Genomic DNA, 19,608 nt, shown 5'->3' on the forward strand with positions numbered 1-19,608 from the left:
ATTCGCTCTTTTGTTCCTCCAATTTCCTCGATCTGTTAATCAAATCTTAGTATGCTCATATGAGGTTTCATATAAATAGTACTGATATCCAGACTTGGTTGTGCAGATGAGGCAGCGTTTGGGGAAAGGAGTGATGGGGAGCACAGCCCCACTCCAAGTGCTGATGCCCAGACTGAGCACCCAAGGAGTACTCGGTCAGCGGCGAGGAAGCGTAGCAGCTCCTCCCATACTACTAGCGACAGGTAAGTAGCTAGTTATTTTGCAATCAAGTACTTTCTAGTTGTTGATTTGCAAGTTTTGATTTGTGTTTTTGCTTTTCCCAGTCCGACGGCTAAGATGCCACGGACCTCACCATCTAGGGATGATACTGTGGTGTGACAAACTGTCCCCTCCACCACAGTGGACCCATCAAGTCGGATCGGGGCTACTCATTTAGTGAGTAGTTCCGATATAAATAAGACCATCGATGCGGGTAAGCTGGCCATGATCGCAAAGCCTGCCCGCAAATTTGGCATCAAGGGGTTTGCCCTAATAAGAGCTCTTGCGTAAATTCTTTAGAACTTGTATGTGTAGGATCTGTTTTGAATCTAGTAGTTTGTAACTACTTTGTCTTTGCAGAGATGCAGTCCTGGGAGAGGACGTAGTGGCTGAGAGCCACTCGGCTTCTCAACCGGGGCTGGAGAAGCCCCCGAGTACTCCTGAGATGAGTACTCATGATGCAGAGGTGATGGCCAATAGTATGCTTCTGGATTCTCCATTGCTCGATCCTGAGAGTGACAATGAGGAGATCCCGGAGGATGGTGGAAGCAGCAAGCTTCCAGGAGAAGGAGAAGGCAAGAAGCTTCCTGAGGGGGGCGATGATAAACAACCTGCGGAGACCCCAGCAGGTAAGCTTGTAGTGCCTTGTAGAAAGGTATCCTTCTGTTTGCTCTTAGTGTGATTAAGTAGTATGTTCTTCCTTTAGATTTCCAAGTCACGGGGAATACTGTAGGAAGGATTGAAGAAGTGCCCAAGAAGGCTATTGTTGTGGCAAGTACTTCCCAAGTCATATCGGGAAGTGACTTGCCAAGAGAGGTGGAGCTAGCTTTCAAGCTGCCGGAGGTAAGTAGTCGAATGCTTCGAGTACTTTTAGAGTAGATCGAGTAGTATACTGATCTTTTTGTTTTGCAGGAGGCGCTGAGACGAAAGGGTGTCCAGTCGCCAGATGAGACAGAGCTGAATACTCTCAAGGAGAGGGTTAAGATGCTCTGATCTGAGAAGACTGCGCTTGAGGGGAAGCTGAAAAAGCTTTTCCAATCTAAGAAAGGTTAGTCTTTAGCATTTGATATGCACTCGACTAGTAGATCTACTTTGTGTTTATAAGATTTTCTTATTAATCGAGTACGCAGCTTGTGCCAAATCTTTAAACATTCAGGAAAGCTTGGTACTGGATTTAAAGATTCTTATGTACCGAAACACTGATGAAATAGAGAAGCTTAAGAAGATCAAGGAGGACTCTGACCGTGAGGCAGCGACGGTGCTACAATAGCTCAAGACTTTGTCAGAGTCTCGAGACTCGATGCAGCGTGAGCTCGTGGAGCTGAAAGAAGTCAGAGATGCCGCCCTGGAGGTAGCCGAGGCCATGGATATCCCAGTTAGAGATGGAGATGAACCGCTCACACTAGCAGGGAGGCTTCGCAACTTCTCGGAGCTTTTGAGAGGTTTGTTTCAACCATCACCCGCCAGTACGTGGGTCACGTACTTGGGTTGATGAAATCTTATTGGCAAACCACTCGTCTAGATGCTCTTGGACGAGGAGCCAAGGCTAATTGTACTTGTGATCAGTTCCGTCAGTATTTGGCGGAAACTTCTGGGGTGGCTGATCATATTGTAGAAGCTTTGAGCAGAGCAGAGTCTCCTTAAGCTTTTCTTGTATTTGAGTTGGTGTGTAAGCCAGAAGTATTTTGAACAAATGCTGAATATTTGTGTAGAGTCAAGTACTTGTTAGGATTGTGAAATCCCTTAATGTGTCGAGTAGTTGTACTCGTGGGTCCTGAGTGTAGGCAGCATCGGGCCCACTCAGTCATAATAGTAATTACGATGCATTGTATCCGTGGGTGCCTTAGGAGTCAACATATGCTCGAATCAAATCGAGTTTGTATGGTTCTGAATCATAACCATAGTGCTGACCGGTTAGGATTGAATCCTGCGGGATTAACCAAGTGGGAATAGCACTTAAAGGTGTGAGAAGCTGTAGCTTAGTATGAATTTCCTTTTTGGAGGAAAAATTTTCAATTAGCACGCGGCTAATATTAACTTTGTTGTCCAAATAGGGGAAGAACTCTTATTGAGTATTTAGGAGTTTTAAGAAGTTTCTCGATAGATAAGAAGACAGGAAGCTCTCGACAACTACTTGGATTACTAGGGGAGAACAGGAGTTCTTTTAGTATCTCAAGCAAGCGAGTAGTACCCATCAAGTACTCGAGGCAAAAAGATTCTGTAACGGGGACTCCCATAGTAAACTAAGTAAGCGGGAAACTTGTGTCAACTTATTTTAGAGTATCAAGAACTTATTTGTACTCCTTGAGGGGTTTTCGTAGTTGACCATTTAGGATAGACCTTGTTTGGTTACCTAGATAGTATGCAGCTGTTTACGAAAATAGCCCAAACTACTCGATCGTATCGAGTAGTATGTCCTATTAATAGACAGGATTGATTTCTAGAATAGGACTGTTAGGATTGAACTCCGTCGAGTTAACCAAGACGTGAATATTCTAGAAACATCCCAAACTTACTCGAGAAGAACAAGTAAGGTGTCCTACCTGAGGACTGGAGTAACTCTAAGGCAAGTCTGTTAGGTACTAACCCCGTCGGGTTGTCCAAGATGAAGGTGCCGAAAGAGTATCCAAGACCTACTCGAGCCAGCGAGTAGGGTGTCCTTTAACCAAGGACTGGAGTAATCCTTAAGACAGAACTGTTAGGTAGGAACCCCGTCAGATTGCCCAAGACGTAAATGTCGAAGGGATATCCAAAACTTACTCGAGCAGGGCGAGTAAGGTGTCCTTTTAACCAAGGATTGGAGTAATCCGTAAGACAGAACTATTAGGTATGAACCCCGTCGGGTTGCCCAAGACGTAAATGTTGAAGGGATATCCAAAACTTACTCGAGCAGGGTGAGTTAGGTGTCCTTTTAACCAAGGATTGGAGTAACTCTTAGGGCAAATATGTTAGGTACTAACCCTGTCGGGTTGTCCAAGATGAAGGTGCCGAAAGAGTATCCAAGACCTACTCGAGCCAGCGAGTAGGGTGTCCTTTAACCAAGGACTGGAGTAATCCTTAAGACAGAACTATTAGGTACGAACCCCGTCGGGTTGTCCAAGACGTAAATGTCGAAGAGATATCCAAAACTTATTCGAGAGGGCGAGTAAGGTGTCCTTTTAACCAAGGACTGGAGTAACTCTTAGGGCAAGTCTATTAGGTACTAACCCCGTCGGGTTGTCCAAAATGAAGGTGCCAAAAGAGTATCCAAGACCTACTCGAGCGGGGCGAGTAGGGTGTCCTATCGGAGGACTAGAGTGTCTTTTATTACAGAACTGTTAGGTACGAACCCCGTCGTGTTGCCCAAGACATAAATGCCCAAAAACCACTTGAGTATGAATCATAAAAACTACTCGATAATTTCTCTAATGTTGAGCAAGACTTTCGAGATGGTGTATTGATCGTGTGAGCGAGAGCCAAGTAGTCGATATAGGAGAAATCAACTTTATTTGGATTTGTCGAAATTACAATAACTGTAAAGTGATAGACTCTGACTCTTAAGACCTACCCCTTGCTCGTTGGACATGAGCAATGGCTTACATGATTGAATAAGACTTATTCGAAGAAGGAACTTAGTCGATATGATGGTCGACTAGTACCACTAGTCGATGCGGAGTTATTGGTGGTGTCTCCTTTAGGAGAGGTGCCCCAAGGGCCTTGCGGAGTGAGTCACACTGGAAGATCATGTGAGAGCTCTTTGGGTGGATAAAGCACTTGCGTAGCAGTACTTTGTGTGGCAGAACCACCTGAATTATCCCGGCTCAAGTGCGCAGGCCATCACCAGAAAGGCAACACCGGCTCAAACGCACTTCAAACGGAACAATTCTTGGTCTGTCGGGTAACATCCCGATACAACCACCGGTTCTCGGATCGAACAAGCATACCCCGCACGAAGGCGAGTCCAGAGATATTACAACCACAAGTTTACAACATAGGCAAAGTAGTGATTACAAACCAGTTCAAACCATTATTACAAAACCAAATTTAGTAAAGCAGTTATACAAGTCATAAGTGTAAAACATCAGAGTTTAACAGCGGAAGATAAAACACGACGGCTACAACATGTCGCCAAAGTATACCAGGCTAGCCCAAGCATGGTATTACTCGTCAAAGTCATTGCCGACCGAAGACGTATCCCACTCTACGGACCAGCCAGGAGGCAAAGAGCAGGGCCAAGATAAACTAGCGACCTGGTCCTCAAGACTCATACCTGAAAAAGGGTTTCAACAGCAAGGCTGAGTATTCTAATACTCAGCAAGACTTAACCGTCAACGGGTATACTTAACCCACTTTAGCTAGACTATGCAGGGTTTGTGAGGCTCAGGTTTCCTTTGCTGAAAAGCAATAAAGAGTAGGTCCTTATTTTCAAATTTTAGCTTTCAAGATTCTAGTAGATTAACCATTCTATGTAAGCAACTACTATTCAACCATGGTAGAACTTTAAGCAAACATCAATATTAATCATAATAATGTTGCTCTTGTTACTCTGTGTGGCAAAGAGATCAAGCAGTCCCAAACTGTGAGAAGCAGACGATTCGAATCGAATTTGTTAACCTGGCCAGGCAGACCTAACACACACGTTTGGAACACCGTCGGGTCGTTCCCAAACAACCGTTGACCTTTCTTTCCGGCTTGTGGATAGGGTCACTCTCCCCGACTACAGGGCTCCAAGGTCCACCCTTCTACAAGGTCCACCCTTGTCCCTTGAAGTCGCAGTGTTGATCAACATTAACATTTAAAAACCTATCTCTAAAGAGAGAGTGATAGGTATATCCACTCCCCGGTCCAATCGGCTACTAGGCTTACCGCATACCATATTTACGGCATGTGGCTAGTACGTTCAAAAACTTAACCAGCACTACCACACACCGCGACCTTAGCAAGTTCATCAACACAGACGGGGTCTCACATAGGGTCATGATATTGAACACAACCCCGTCCGTCGTCCTTATATTGATAGCAGAAAATTAACAAGCAGTTCCTATAAAGCTCGCGAGTGACAGGCAATCACTCGACTTTTACCGGTCCTATAAGCTTAGCAAGTAGTCGAACTCAGGTCTAGTGTTCAGTACATAGGTTCCTAGGATCATGAATCTAGGGTTTCAATTCAAATCCTAAGAACTGTAAATGCACAAGTAAGTAATAACAGTAAATGATAATAATTTGAAATATAGGTTATGTCCGGGGCTTGCCTTCTCGGTAGTCGCTAGCTAACACAGCTTTGGGCTCTTCCGAACTTTGGTTCGGGGCTTCAGTTAGTACGGCAGTGTTTGCTTGAGCTTCGAGATCACCTCCTTCGGAATCCGAGATCAGCTCGTACGTCCCGTCCGGTAAAGCAGACGTATCTATATGTGATGCAAGAGATGAAATCATAAACACGCTCACGATGTGGTGAAGCTAAACAAACAAAATTAATACACACATGGGCAATCATTTATAGAGTAGTTAAATAACAAATCTAACTACACAAGGCATCATAATCAACAGCACAAATGAAGTTTACTAACTTTATAAACAAGTGGGGGTGATTTCCTATAACAAGTAAGTCAAGGTTTGCTAATAAATTAACAACTCAGAGAACAAACAGTAATAAATTTAACAAAAATTACCCTAAACAGAACATGGACATATTAAGCTACGCTCTAAAAATCATGCCAAAACATGTAGCCAATTATTCATAACAAATCTACCATTCAGATCACACCTAGAACAAGCTTGAATCATACAGGTCAAACTATAGTAAAGAAGAAGCTCAAAATTTAACAGAAGACCTACACAGGGATTAGTTAGCTACTGTAAATTTTCCATGATTTTATCTACAAAGAATTAATTCTGATAAAATAAACAAGACAGAACAACAGATGAGCAAGATTCATTTTTACCTCCTGTTCTATTCAGGAACTGGGGCTCAAACTTCATGTACAAGCTAAGATACTCCATAAGAACACTCAAGAATATTTTCATGATTTATAAACAGCCCAAACTATTTATCATAAATAAAGCTTACTTAACAAAGATTAAATCAAATAAATAGCTACACATGAGAACTGATCATGAAATTTTTATAGAAATACTAGTGTTACAAGAAAAAATTACCATAAAAGTTTCACTGCAAGGCATGGCTTCAATCATCAGTTAAGAAAAAGATAAATCATCTAGTATTTATTTACCTAGTGACACAAAACCATTTATACAGCAAAAACTTGCAACAAACACCTACCATATTATGGTTCTACTGCAAAGAGCTTTACACAAGGATTCCAAAACATCCAAGTTTACATTTTTCTGAATTTCCTACGATTTTCTATGGAATTTCATATTTCACTGAAAATTATAACAAACAAGTCCATATAGCACTATTCATCTGAGTCACGAGGTTTGCAGACAGCCCCCTGGGCTTTTGTATCTTTCAAGCCCGAGGTCCCTGGCCGGGTCAGAGAGGGGGGGGGGCGGTGGTTGACCAGCCAAATCCAGCAAGGGGGCTCACCGGAGGTTGGGGAAAAGTGGTGGAGAAGCACCACGGCGTCTAGAGGAACTCGTGGGTGGCTTGGGTTGGAGTTGGGACGGCCGGTGATGGCTCGTCGGCGTGACAGTGGTGGCGGCGGCTCGGACAGCTCGACGGCGAGGGGGTTCTAGTGGCGGTCTGGGGGCGGGCTTGGGCCTGGGAGCTGCGCGAGGCCAAGGCGGAACTCGCTAGGGTGTCAGCACGGGCTGAGGAGCTGCAGAGAGGCGGCTCGATGGCGAGGTCAAGCTCGCCGGCGTTCGGCGGATGGCGGCGGTGTGTTCTGAGCTCTGGGAGTGGGGAAAACGGCGCGTGAGCGAGTGGAATAGAAAGTGGAAATGTTCCTGAGGTTGATGTGCGCGAGAGAAAAGAGTTCGGGGTCCTCTCCTGGGCTATCCACGGCGGCGTCGCGGTGGCGGCCGGCGGCAGAGCTCTGTGCGCGTGGCAAGGCGAGGAGAGGGCACGACGCGAGGCAAAAGCGGCGATGGAGCTTCTGGGCGACGCGTGGAAGCCAGAGCGAGCAAGAGGTGGCGCGGGGAGGCGGCCCAGAGCGGCGGGCGGCGCGGCGACACGCCGGCGGTGAGAGAGAGCAGGGAGGCAGACAGGGGAAGGAGAAAATGGATTATTTTGCAATATCTAAAATTTCTAGGGACCAAATTGTAAACAAGCAATAACTTTTAAACCAGGGCTCAATTGAAAAAGTGCCCAATATGAAAGTTGTTCCATTTTTCAAGATCTACAACTTTGATGTTGTGCAAAAATTTATTTGATCAAAGGATAGAGAGCTAATTTTAAAAACAAGGAAGGGAATTTGAATTCCAGGAATTTTGTCAAATTCAATGCAATTTCACTTTAAACTTAGACTTAAAAGCAAAATTTGCTGCCATGCCATAAATGCACTGAATTTTGCAAAAACACCCTCCACAAAAGTTATAATTGCACACCCTATTCCAATTAAACTATAGAAAGGACCTTGCATAAAATCAATATTACACATATAACCTTTTATAATTACAAAAAGGTCATTTTTCAAGCAAAACAAGCACATGAAGCATAGCAAACAAATGCAATTTTTATTGTGCAGACACCTTGGGTGTCACACTTTGTTGATCCTGTTTCTGCTCTGAGGCGATTCAGCTTGATGCTGGGTGCGTGGTTTACCCTGAGGACGGGTACTGGTGGTTGCCGGCTTGTACTTCTTGAAAGATGCAGAAGCCTTTGGCGGGATGAGGTAGTTGGAAGAAGGGCTGTATGCCTCGACTTCCTCCCGCTCCTTTCTTCTTGAGATGATGACGTTGCGCGCATCGCGCCCGACGTTGATCACACTGCGGAGGTCGCAGTTGGAGAAGTCGTAGTTGTCGCCTTGTTGTTCTTGTAGGGTGTTAGCGAGGCGCTGATGCCTGAACGCCCTCCTCTGGTTGAGCTGGCGACGACGTTCATAGAGATCTTCTGCTGGATGCTGCTCGTCCAGTTGGACGGTGACGGTCACCGCTGGAGGAGGAGGGGGAGCAGGTAGATTCTCCTTGGTAGTAACTTGGGCTTCTGTGATTGTAGGAGTAGTTTCCGTGTTGTCGGAAATGTACTCGTTGAAATCATCAGAATTTTAGTCGTCGAGGTTAAGACGCTCCGTGGGATCACCCTCAGGTTCTTCGGCGATACGATCCATGAGGATTTCACGGTAGAGGTCTTGAACTTCTTGGTCTTGTTTGCTTGAGGACGGGTCTAAAGGAGTGCTCTGTTGGTAGGGTAGATCCTCTAGCTATGAGGCAGAAGTATTGGGATCTTGTGCCTTCCTGAGGTGCACTGTCCGTCCTTGCGGTGTTGCATATATAATCAAATTAGGGAGGGAGTCCTGATCGGACTTGGAGTTCTTAGCCGAGTTAGACTTGACTTGTTTACTTTACTGGATTATGTCGTCCAGCTGTTCCTCCGGATCAGAGGAGTACTCGGACTCGGAATCGGTTAGCCCATCGATTTTTGAGTATGTATGCTTTGGGTGAGCGAGAAGCGGTATGCCCATCTCTATACGGAGGGCGTTCTCGTTCATCCAGTGTAGCCATGATTTAGTAGGAGTTAGCCCATCAGGCTCCTTGATCCAGGCTTTGTCATAGATTGAGTTGCTGGATTGTTCTGGAGCCTTAGCTTTTCCTTTTTTAAGCTTGGCCGTTTCCCAAAGAGCGTCAGCATGCTCATTTGGTTTGGCCATAGCATCCATGAACAGCTGGATGTTGTCTGAGCACTCTTCAAGATCGTCGAATGGTTCAAAGTTCTCGAGACCATTCATGAAGCGATCAAAGTCCTGATCGAATTTGGACTCGACTGGTTTCGGAGTCTGAGTGTGAGCAGGTTTCGGTGAAGGGCTCTGAGGTATCCTGGAGATAGACGGTCCCATCCAAACAAGCCGAGGGTTTGTCTCACCAGCTCCCCCACAGATTCCTCCTCCCGACTTCTGCTCTTTATTTTGCATAGTGCTTTCAGTCACCTTAATGCAGTTAGCAAGCTTTGAATTTACCCGATCGATCCCTGAGAGCATGTCGCCCGACTTCTTCTGCGGTGGGTTTAGTGCTTTAGGGTTCTGCTGTAGCACAGATGGGCTGAGAGCGGTTTCTACAAGTTTGATGCATCCCTCTATCGATCGTGAAACTTGATCCACTCCGACGAGTAGTTCTGAGTTTTTGATCTTAGGGCGTTTGATTGTCTTCAGATGAGCCAGTTATTTTCTGAGAGTTTTGGAAAAGTAAGGCTTTTCGGAATCAGAATTTGTGTCGAACTCGACCAAACCAAGAGTTCAGTTTTGAGTTGTCACATTTCCTGGGTTGTCCGAGTCGAGTTCGGGTGGAACTCTTTTCTCGTCGAGATCCGCAAACACGCTGATGTGGCGAGTTGGGAGCGGGTTTTCGATTTAGGCGAGTTAGGCATGACAAGGTGGCTGGAAAAGCCTCCCTCTCCATCAGTCGTGCAAGCCCAGGGACCGAAAACGAAAGTCGTGCCTTCTGGCACGCTGTTGGCGTTGCTTGATCCGGCCATCGAATTCGTTAGTGAACTCGCCAGATCCCCTACCTGGCGTGCCAGCTGTCGGTGTTTACTGCCAAGCCTGCTCAGGGATACACTTAGCAGTAGGGTTTGTAGGTAGGGATCGACTGCTCTAGAACTCGATGGTACAAGGAACACAAAGATTTAGACAGGTTCGGGCCGCAAGTTTGCGTAATACACTACGTCCTGTGTGGTTTGTATTGCCTTAGGTGTTGATGATTGTTCGGAGGGGGTCCCTGCCCGCCCTTATATATCCGGGGTGACAGGGTTACATGGAAAGTCCTAGCCGAGTATAGTTGGAGTCCTACTACAACACAATCAGGTAGTTTCCTTTGTACTGTAGCTAGTTCTACACCTATCCGGGTAGGTACAAAAGAGGTAAGGTACATCCATGAGCTATCCCTTACTCTAGAACATTCTATGTCTATAAGCAGTCCCACAATCCCGGGTCTGACAGCGATGTACTCCTGGAATCTCCCCCAAGCTTCCGGAATGGCTTCATCCGGGAGCTATTGAAATCCAGAGATCTTGCCTCGGATGGCATTGGTTTTGCCCACTGGGAAATACTTCATCAGAAATGCATTGGAGCAAGCCTCCCATGTGGTGAAGTCTGCTTTGTTGGTGTAAAACCACATATTCGCCTTGCCTAGCAAGGAGAATGGGAACAGTCGAAGATGAACATTATCCATCGCGGTACCTCTGGGGTTGATGGTGTTGCTCACTTCCAAGAAGTTTTGAAGGTGAGCGTTGGCATCCTCGGATGCCTTGCCACAGAATGGACTCACTTGAACCATGTTCACCAGTCCCGACTTGAGCTCAAAGCCATCATTGCCTTGGTCATTTGTTCAGTCCAGTAGGGATGTGGCTGCTGGATGGGGCCGAGTACTGCTTGAGAGTCTTGGCCATGGGTGGTGCTGAGACTGACAAACGAGGATTCCAAGTGGGTTTCTTCTGGGGTGGGACGATGCGGTGTCTCACAATTCGCCCAATTCTCTAAGGATTTGGATCGAAGTTGGATGGTAGATCAAAACCGGTCATGCACTGCTCTACATCGAATAAACGAGAGAGAGAGAGCAATGGTAAGCCCGCTAAAACTAGCGGTGATAAAACAATAATGTTTTCCACTCAATTATACAATAATTTTAGCCAATTGCTTCCCCGGCAACGGCGCCAGAAATGCTTGTGGGTGTCTCTTATGCTCAATCTGAATGGGTATTCTGCAAGCGCACAGAATTCACCGGTGTAGCACTTCACCTTGGAGTATTCCAGGGTATCGTGAAATCCTCAAGGAAGCATTATGGTAAAGTGTATTGTAAATTGTAGTGAAAACCTTTACCGAAATTCAGCAGGGGTAAGCTAGATAACTGATGAGGTAAATGGCCAAGCTATGACCGCGTGACACACAGGAGATTCTATACCTTAGAGAGGTTGCAGCTGGGAGGACAATGAGCAAGAAAGGACTCCTGAAACACTTCTAAACTACTGAGCTAGCCTCACTAGAACTAATCTAAGCTTCTATCTTGGTGTCTGAACTAGGGGCTTACTTCGGCGGCCTAAGCGAAGGGCGCAGACAGGGGTGAGAAGGGGCCCAACATAGTTTTGGCAGTCCTACTGCTATGAAAACACCCGAACGTAGTGGACTACGAAGGACGGACAAGGCTGTCACCACTTGCCGCCTACCACTGCGGTACCATGGGGTGGAACACACTTTCTAGCTAGCACTGAGTCATACACCACGTCTGCTCTCGGTACTAGGATTTCTCTTGAGGCCTTCAAGAGAAATCCCCCTCAACCTAGTGAACTAACTTGAGTTACACTAGTACGGGCGAGAAAACTCGTAAGACTAACTCCGACAAGCAAGAAAGGGAACTTAAACTGAACTAGAGGTGAAAACTTACTCCCGCAGACAAGTACTAGTACTTGAAAAGATAAATACTTGCGGAAAGTAAAGCTGACTCAAGTAAATAAAGAAGATAACTTATATTTGAAATAGTCAAAGGAAAAGATACAAGAGCTTATACCGAGCTCCAATGACGACTCCGGATCCCTGAGACAAGCTCGACTCGACTCTAACTCCCAACTACTAACCTACTCTAGACTTGAGAAGAGAGAATTGCTCCTTTGAGTGTGTGTTTACAGGTGAGGGGGAGAGTGCTATTTATAGGCTTCCAAGGTCGGTAGAAGGCCGTTAATTCAGGTAGCGCCCCGTGTACGCAACTGTAGAGGCGGTGCTTAACTTCCTCGCGAAGCCGGGAGCCGAGAGGCTGCTAGGTGGGGCCGGGTTACCCAAAGGAATCAGCATCCGAGCAATATACCCAAAGAACCGACGTCCAGGAGGGATTAGAGGCCGTCCACGGAAGGTCAGTGGCCGGGCGGCCCAACCTAGGCCGGCCGCCTGGCAACCGACCTTCCGTGGACGGCCTCTAATCCCTCCTGGACGTCGGTTCTTCGGGTATATTCCTCGGATGTTAATTCCTTATGACGGGCGGCCCGGGGGAGGCCTAGAGCCTCTCAGCCCTCCGTTTCGCCGACGTTGCAGATCAACACTCCACACTGCCTCTGGGATGGGTGGTTTCCCCATTTCATGATCTTGGCACTGACATGTGAGTCTTTGGGTTGAACCTTGTGCCTTCTGGGTCCACCGATAGGATATGAGATGTTCGCCTTGTTCTGGAATCTTATGAACCTGTCACATAGCTCCAGTAAAATTATTGGACCCATGTATGTGGAGGTGTCAGGCCGGTCGGCACGGAATGTGCCGGGCGGCCAGGATTTTCTCTGATTTCGACCATCTTTGGACAGTGAATTCTTGTAAGCACAACTCATCCAAAACTTGTGGAACTTATTAAAATCAAATAAAATATGCATGGAACATAGTGCAAAACTCAATTTATTCCCAAGAGGTTGACGGTCAAAATGTGAGATAATGGCCGTCAACAGGCGTCTTGAGAACTGGTGGTGAAGATAACTATTTCTTGATCTTCTCAAAAGCCTCTTGCTGTTCTGCCCCCCAAGTAAATTCAGCTTCATCTTTTAACCGAAGAATAGGAGTAAAAGTATCAATCTTTCCGGACAAATTAGATATAAATCTTCTCAAGAAATTCACTTTGTCCAGAAACTTTTGCAAGTTCTTCTTGCAAGCAGGAGCCTCCACCTTCTTCATGGCTTCAATTCTTTGTGGATCAATCTCTATGCCATAGAATTTCCCAGCCTATACACCAAAAGCACATTTGAGCGGGTTCATCTTCAATCCATACTGACGCATCCTCTCAAGATCAAGTCTTAAATCAGCCAAATGATGACTCAAGCTGGCTGATTTAATTACAATATCATCAATATATACTTCCAATATAATACCAAATAAATCATGGAAGATCAAATTCATAGCCCTTTGATAAGTAGCACCAGCATTCTTGAAACCAAAAGTCATGACAACCCACTCAAACAAACCAACAAAACCAGGACATCTAAAGGCCATTATGGACGTATCTTCTTCGGCCATAAATATTTGATTGGAACCCACATTACCATCAACATATCGGCTATAGGCATAGGATATTCATCTTTAGGAGTAGCTTTATTAAGATCTCTGAAATCAATGCAAACTCTAATTTTGTCCGAATCTTTCTTTTCAACAGGCACAATATTAGAGATCCACTACGCATAACGACAAGACCGAATAAATCCAGCATCCAATAAATGATTGATTTCTTCTTTTATTTGGTCATACATAACGGGATTAAAACACCTAGAAGGTTGTTTATAAGGTCTAAAACCGACCTTAATCGGCAGCCGATGCTCAACCAAATCACGACTCAAACCAGGCATCTCAGAGTATTCCCATGCAAAACAATCGACATATTCTTTTAATAACTTTATTAAATTGGCTTTACAATCATCCGATAAGTTTGCATTTACAAAAGTCGGCCTAGGAATACTGCCAACTCCAATGTCTATCTTTTCTAAAGGATCAGCCGCCGTAAAACCTTGGCCTAATTTGTCAAAATCACCGAAGTCCTCAATGGCCTCGCACATATCATTCGCCTTGTCCCGATAGTGCTCGATACACTGCTGCATCCAGTCTACGCTGGACCGGTCTGATGCACCGGTCGGCCGGTCTAACCAGTCAAAAGCTGCGGTCTGACCAGTCTGCTCTATATTGTTGACCTGATGCATCATAGAAGTAAATGTAGCCGATAAGCACTTCCTTGGTGCAACTAAAGAAGCCGTAATCGGTCAAGTCCAGGTCCGATAAGCACTTGATGTGATCATGCGCACCAATGAGCTCGGAATCGGCAGTACCAATGAAAGAAGAGGTATCACCATGCACAACCTCAACTCCATCGCTAATCCATTGAATGAGAAATTGGTGCGAGGAAGATAGCACACATTGATTGGCACGAATCCAATCACGTCCAAGTATGAGATTGAAGTTACCTTGCACCTCGGAGACGAAGAACGCCGTCGCAACCGTCTTGCTTCCAACGGTCAACTCCATTGAAGCAACCCCCTTGGCACCAATGGGATCACCTCCTCCAACACCGCTGACCATCATGTTCGTCTTGATCAATTCTTCATCTGTCCCACCGAGCTTCTTGTAGAGTGAATAGGGCATCAAGTTCACAATTACCCCACTATCGACAAGCATACGAGAAACTGGCTTCCGAGCTGGAACATAGCTTCAAGTGATTATCTGAAGCCTTGGGCTTCTGAAAAATAGATTCGTGCGGCCCAAAATCCAGATGACCAGCCTCCTCCTACGGAATCGCCCAGTAGTCATCAGAAAAGCGCACAACATTGATCTTTATGTTTGTGCGTTCCGGAGAAGCCTCATGATCCACTAACTCCTCATCTTCTGCTGCAGAAGGAGCTGGAACCTCTGATGTGCCAGGAGACGAAGTGGGAACAATTTCTTCAGCTTTTTGTTCTGGCTCAGACTGGACCGGTCTGACCAGTTGTTCAGAGCGGTCAGACCGGTCGGTGACACCGGTCAGACCGGTCGGCTGGAGTGGTCTGACCGGTCCTATTGACTGGTTAGCTGACTTGACCTGAACCTTGCCTTGAGGGATCCTTGGTCTATACTTCTCGAACTGCTCATCCCTCAACTTCTCCGCCTCTTTTTCCTTCTATTCTTGGCGGCGAAGATGCTACAACCTCCTCTTCTTAGTATGTGTCAACCCCGGTTGGCACCACCTAGGCTGAAAGTACTTCTCCTTGTCCTAGCTCTTGAGGTTGCTGCTGCTGGCTTCATGATCATTGGCCAACACAAGTTCCTAAGAAACATCGACTGTTTTCTCAATGACCCCCGGTCCTTTTTGTGCATCTTGATCCTTGCCTTTTCTGTCTTCCACTTGCACAACTTTGACTGGAGCCTTCTCAGAATCAACCTGCATCGGCACGGGCTCGTCCTTTTTCTCTTTGACACGGTATTCTTGGCAAACTGGACGAACTTGGACTGGCCTCTGCTAAGACCGGTCTGACCGGTCGGTGTAGACCGGTCTGACCCGTCCAGGGTTCTGCCCCTAACCAGATTGGTTTTGCCCCAATCGGTCGTGAACCAGCTGCTTCAACCTGTCGAACACAGGTCCTCTGGAACTTCCCTCCCCCTAGAAGCATGGTGGATACGGCATCGGATAGCATTGCATCCAAAATCCCCTGTTCTCCCATGCGGGAAACAGAGAATCTGACGCCGAACCCATGGCATAATAGCATACATCGGCTGCATCTGCTGAGGAGGGAACAAAGTAACCACATCACCCCTGTGCTTGCCTGATTCTCCCCTAGGAGATGAAGGTGCGCCCTGATGCGGAGGTGACCTCGATCTCCTTTTTAGGGGCCGATCGTTTCGAACGGCCTTTGAGTAGTTGTTCAGCACTTGGCCAAAGGTAGGCTTCTGATTTGCAAACTTGCCCTGCACGTTTGGCTGATTAGTCTTCCACGTACCCACTTCTGGACGCTTAGGCTTAAATGTCCGGGGCTGACCGCCAGGGCGGTCTAACCGGCCACCAGGACTGGCTTGACTGGTCTGACCGGTCAGAGAAACTGGTATGACCAGTCTCGGCTGAGCAGCAGACCGATCGCCTGAAGAAGAATCTCCTTGACCCCCGAGTGCGCGAGGCTTAAGTATGATTCTCAGATTCTTCTTCCCATTAGGAGTCTTCTCCTGAATCACCTCCCTGGCCAGAATCTTGTTTCCACCAGTCAACGGCCTATCATCACCAATGATCACATTCTTTCCCTTTGCTCCTTTGGCTTGATCTGGCCGAATTAGCACCTTTGCGTTGTTTAAATCAATGGTGTGCACTGGGAACGGAGCTTTGTCAATCTTCATCTCCGGAAAGGTCAATCGTCCTTCATTTATGGCCGATTGTACCTGTCGACGAAACACATTACAATCATTAGTTGCATGAGATGAAGAATTATGAAATTTGCAATATGCACGCTGCTTTAGCTCCTCAAGTGGCAGTATAACATGAGTAATCTTTAAATGCCCAAGTCATAATAATTCATCAAAAATACGATCGCACTTGGACACATTAAAAGTAAATTTCATATCTTCTTGCCAATTCTTTTGAGTTGGCTTAAGAGATGCACAAGAAGAAGGTTTGCCCGAAGCAAGCCAAACAAACTCAGTAGCATAAACCTCTTTATCATCATTGTCCAATGAATCAGAATAATATTCAACCATATGTGTGTTTGAACGATGTGACTTACAGGTATTCTTTTCTTTCTTAAACTTTGCCTCTTGGCCCAAAGCTCTTAGCTGAAGCTGATTTATAGAATAAAAACTCGAACCTTCAAGCTTTTCTCTATAACTAGAACGTAAACCCACAAGAGCCAAATCGACCAAATCCTTTTCAGAAAGTGACAAATTAAAGCATCGATTTTTGATATTTTTAAATCTTTTAAAGTGCTCATGGATAAATTCATCTCTACCCTGCCTAACCGATGTCAAATCCGTCAACTTAGTTTGGTTATCCCCACTATAAAAGTGATCATGAAACTTCTATTCTAATTCATCCCAAGAACGAATTGAATTCGGGGCCAACGACGAAAACCAAGAGAAAGTTGTTCCAGTCAAAGACAAAGAAAACATACGAATGCGCAAAGACTTGCTAGAACCAGCTTCGCCAAGTTGAGCGATATATTGGCTGATATGCTCCCAAGTGGAGCAGTTATCATCACAGCTAAACTTGACAAAATCGGGAACACACCAACCGACGGGTTAGGGAATCAAATCGAAAGCATCAACATACAGCCTTTGATAAAGCCGACTCCTACCCATGTCTAAACCAAGTTTAGACTTGAACATGCTGGCCAGATCTTCTCTCATCCTAAGAAGATCGGCCTCATAGTTGCCGGTAGATGTTTAGCCAAAACGATGTGTCGCAGGATCAGTAGTGGACTTCATTTGTGCAGCATATTGTGGATTGGCCCTAAACCAATCATCCTAAACATCCTTGGGCAACGGTGGAGAAAAAGGGAGTTCACCGTATGACTTCGTAGTATAGGGCGGCACAAACTCCGCCAAATCTTGCTCTAGGCTAGAGTCAGCCGAAGTGGGAAGAGGCGCGAGCTGTGACTGTGACGTAGAACCGAACACCATGGCACCGGTCTGACCGGTCCGCCCGCCGAGGCACCGGTCTGACCGGTCGCGCCAACTGGTCTGACCGGTTCGGCCCTAGACGGCCGAATTGAGCCTGGAGGAGGTGTCTGTCCCATGAAGAAATTCGGTGAAATACCATATTGATAATTTTCTGATGGTGTGGCCAAAAGACTAGGATTAGGGGTAAAATTAGAGTAATCATTAACAGACTTCTTACCCCTATTTTGTAGATTCAAGTCGATAAGTAGATCTTGTGTAAGCTTTTACGACTGTTTGAATCTACCCAAAAAACCCTTAGCAAACTGCTTAATAGAATCGAATGTAAAACTTACATCGCTTGGAGTGGAAGTAGACGAAGCAGCAGTTTAGCCGTAGTAGATGGGTTCGGCGATGGCGGTGCGAATGTGGGCATGACGAACTTATCCTTCTCGAACACGCCTTGCCGAGTCTACCCGAAGCATGCAAGCAATTTCTTCTTGGCCTCGTCTTGCTCCTTCTGGAGCGCAGCCTCGAATTGCTTGCGGCTCTCCTCAGGTATGTCTTCATACTTGATATCAAGAAGAGTAGTATCCACCTTAGTAGGGTTAATCTTGTCACCGCCTATTGCGTCCGATGAATTCAGATCTATCTCCAGCAGAGTCGCCAAAAAGTATGTTGACGCTAAATTGATCAACACACAAGCGCTAGAACGCGCGGATCGCAACTATTTGAACCTGACCAAGATCCCTGGCGACTGGTTAGACCGGTCGCGCCAACCGGTCAGACCGGTTGGGCGCAGACAGCTTCGCGAAAACCTTAAACCGTGAGCTCGGGAGGGACCCCGTCGGAGCTCGCAGATCTAGGGTTGTCTTGAGGTCGGCAGGCCACCCAAGACGCCCTTGAACGCCGTAGAGACGAGCAAAGAACAGCACGAGATTGGAAAAGCTAGGGTTTGAGTAAAAAGTGAAAATAGTAAATTGATTTGTTTCGATTGGGTAGATGGACCTCAATCGGCAGTGGACTTTATATTTATAGGCCGGGGAGGACGTACCCCAACAAAATCGGGTTACAAACGGACTCTACAAAGGAAATCTAACCAGACTCGGATTACACAGAGTCAGACCGGTCGGCCCGACCGGTCAGACCGGTCGGCCGCGCACTTTGCTAATTTTGGCTGCCAACACATCCAGCTTGATTTTGTGGAGGAGCCGCTGAGGGACAGCGTGTGCCCAATCCTCAACACAGCTGAGAGGGTCATATACCACCTGACGACCAAGGTGATCATGCTAGGAGGCGCAAAAGGCACGGTGGGCTGGGTTGATCTCTGGCGTGGCATCCTCTGTGATGTGCTTGAAACGAGTCCCAAGCTACGTGATGTGCCACTACCCGTGCCGGCCAAGGGCAATTGGAGAAGCTACCTCAGTGATTGTGAGCGCTTTCGTCGGGACATCACCGTCAGCCAACACAAGGACTCAATCAAGTATGTCGAGATGGAGATCATTACGCCAAGAATGGTAACCAGCATATCCTCCAGCACCCCTGATCCTGTTTCATACCTCGAATGGGTGCGCCGCAAAGACAGCCCACCCCAGACAACATGCTCATTGGTCCCTGGTAAGTGGAAGGTCACTACATGGAGCATGCCTATCCCATCCAGTCACTTCACCGGACAATTGGTGCTGTGAATGCACTGCAGAGTTACGAGAATTCCATGTTGACAACCCAACACATCATAAGTTGCTGCATAAATACATGAGCAGCAGTGGTGACAAGGAGGCCAAAGAGGCAACTTTCTCCCTAGGATGCCTGCATATGGCATATCCCACCTTCAGCGTCGACAATCATGTTGTTTACCTGTTATGCAAGGCTGCCAGCATAAGTAAGATGGGTGTGGTGATTGCTTTTGATGTGAGGAAGAAAAAGCTGCGAGGAGTGGCCAAGCTTGACAGCAAAACAAACAGCAGCTTCATTCGTTGCTACCTTGCCTGTGGGATCTCCAAACATCCCAAGACTACAAGTAATTACAGTGTACTGCTCCTTGCCTTGATGAGTGATCTAGTTTTCAATTATGTTTGTGACATAGATTAAAGTATCACATGTTAGTTAAAAACCTGAATTTATAGTAAGATGGATCAGGGTTATTAGATGCATTGTGACTTATTTCGCGGGATGCTCAGTATTCTTGACGATC

The 19,608-nt window shown here is 46.3% G+C and overlaps 1 pseudogene; it reads left to right on the top strand.

Annotated features, from left to right (window-relative positions):
- Positions 1–1,621: 1,621 nt before the first annotated feature.
- Positions 1,622–19,608, top strand: part of LOC120662490 — a 36,996-nt pseudogene continuing 19,009 nt past the window's right edge.

The sequence above is a fragment of the Panicum virgatum genome, chromosome 2N, assembly GCF_016808335.1.
Source record: "Panicum virgatum strain AP13 chromosome 2N, P.virgatum_v5, whole genome shotgun sequence".
NCBI classification, from domain to species: Eukaryota; Viridiplantae; Streptophyta; class Magnoliopsida; order Poales; family Poaceae; genus Panicum; species Panicum virgatum.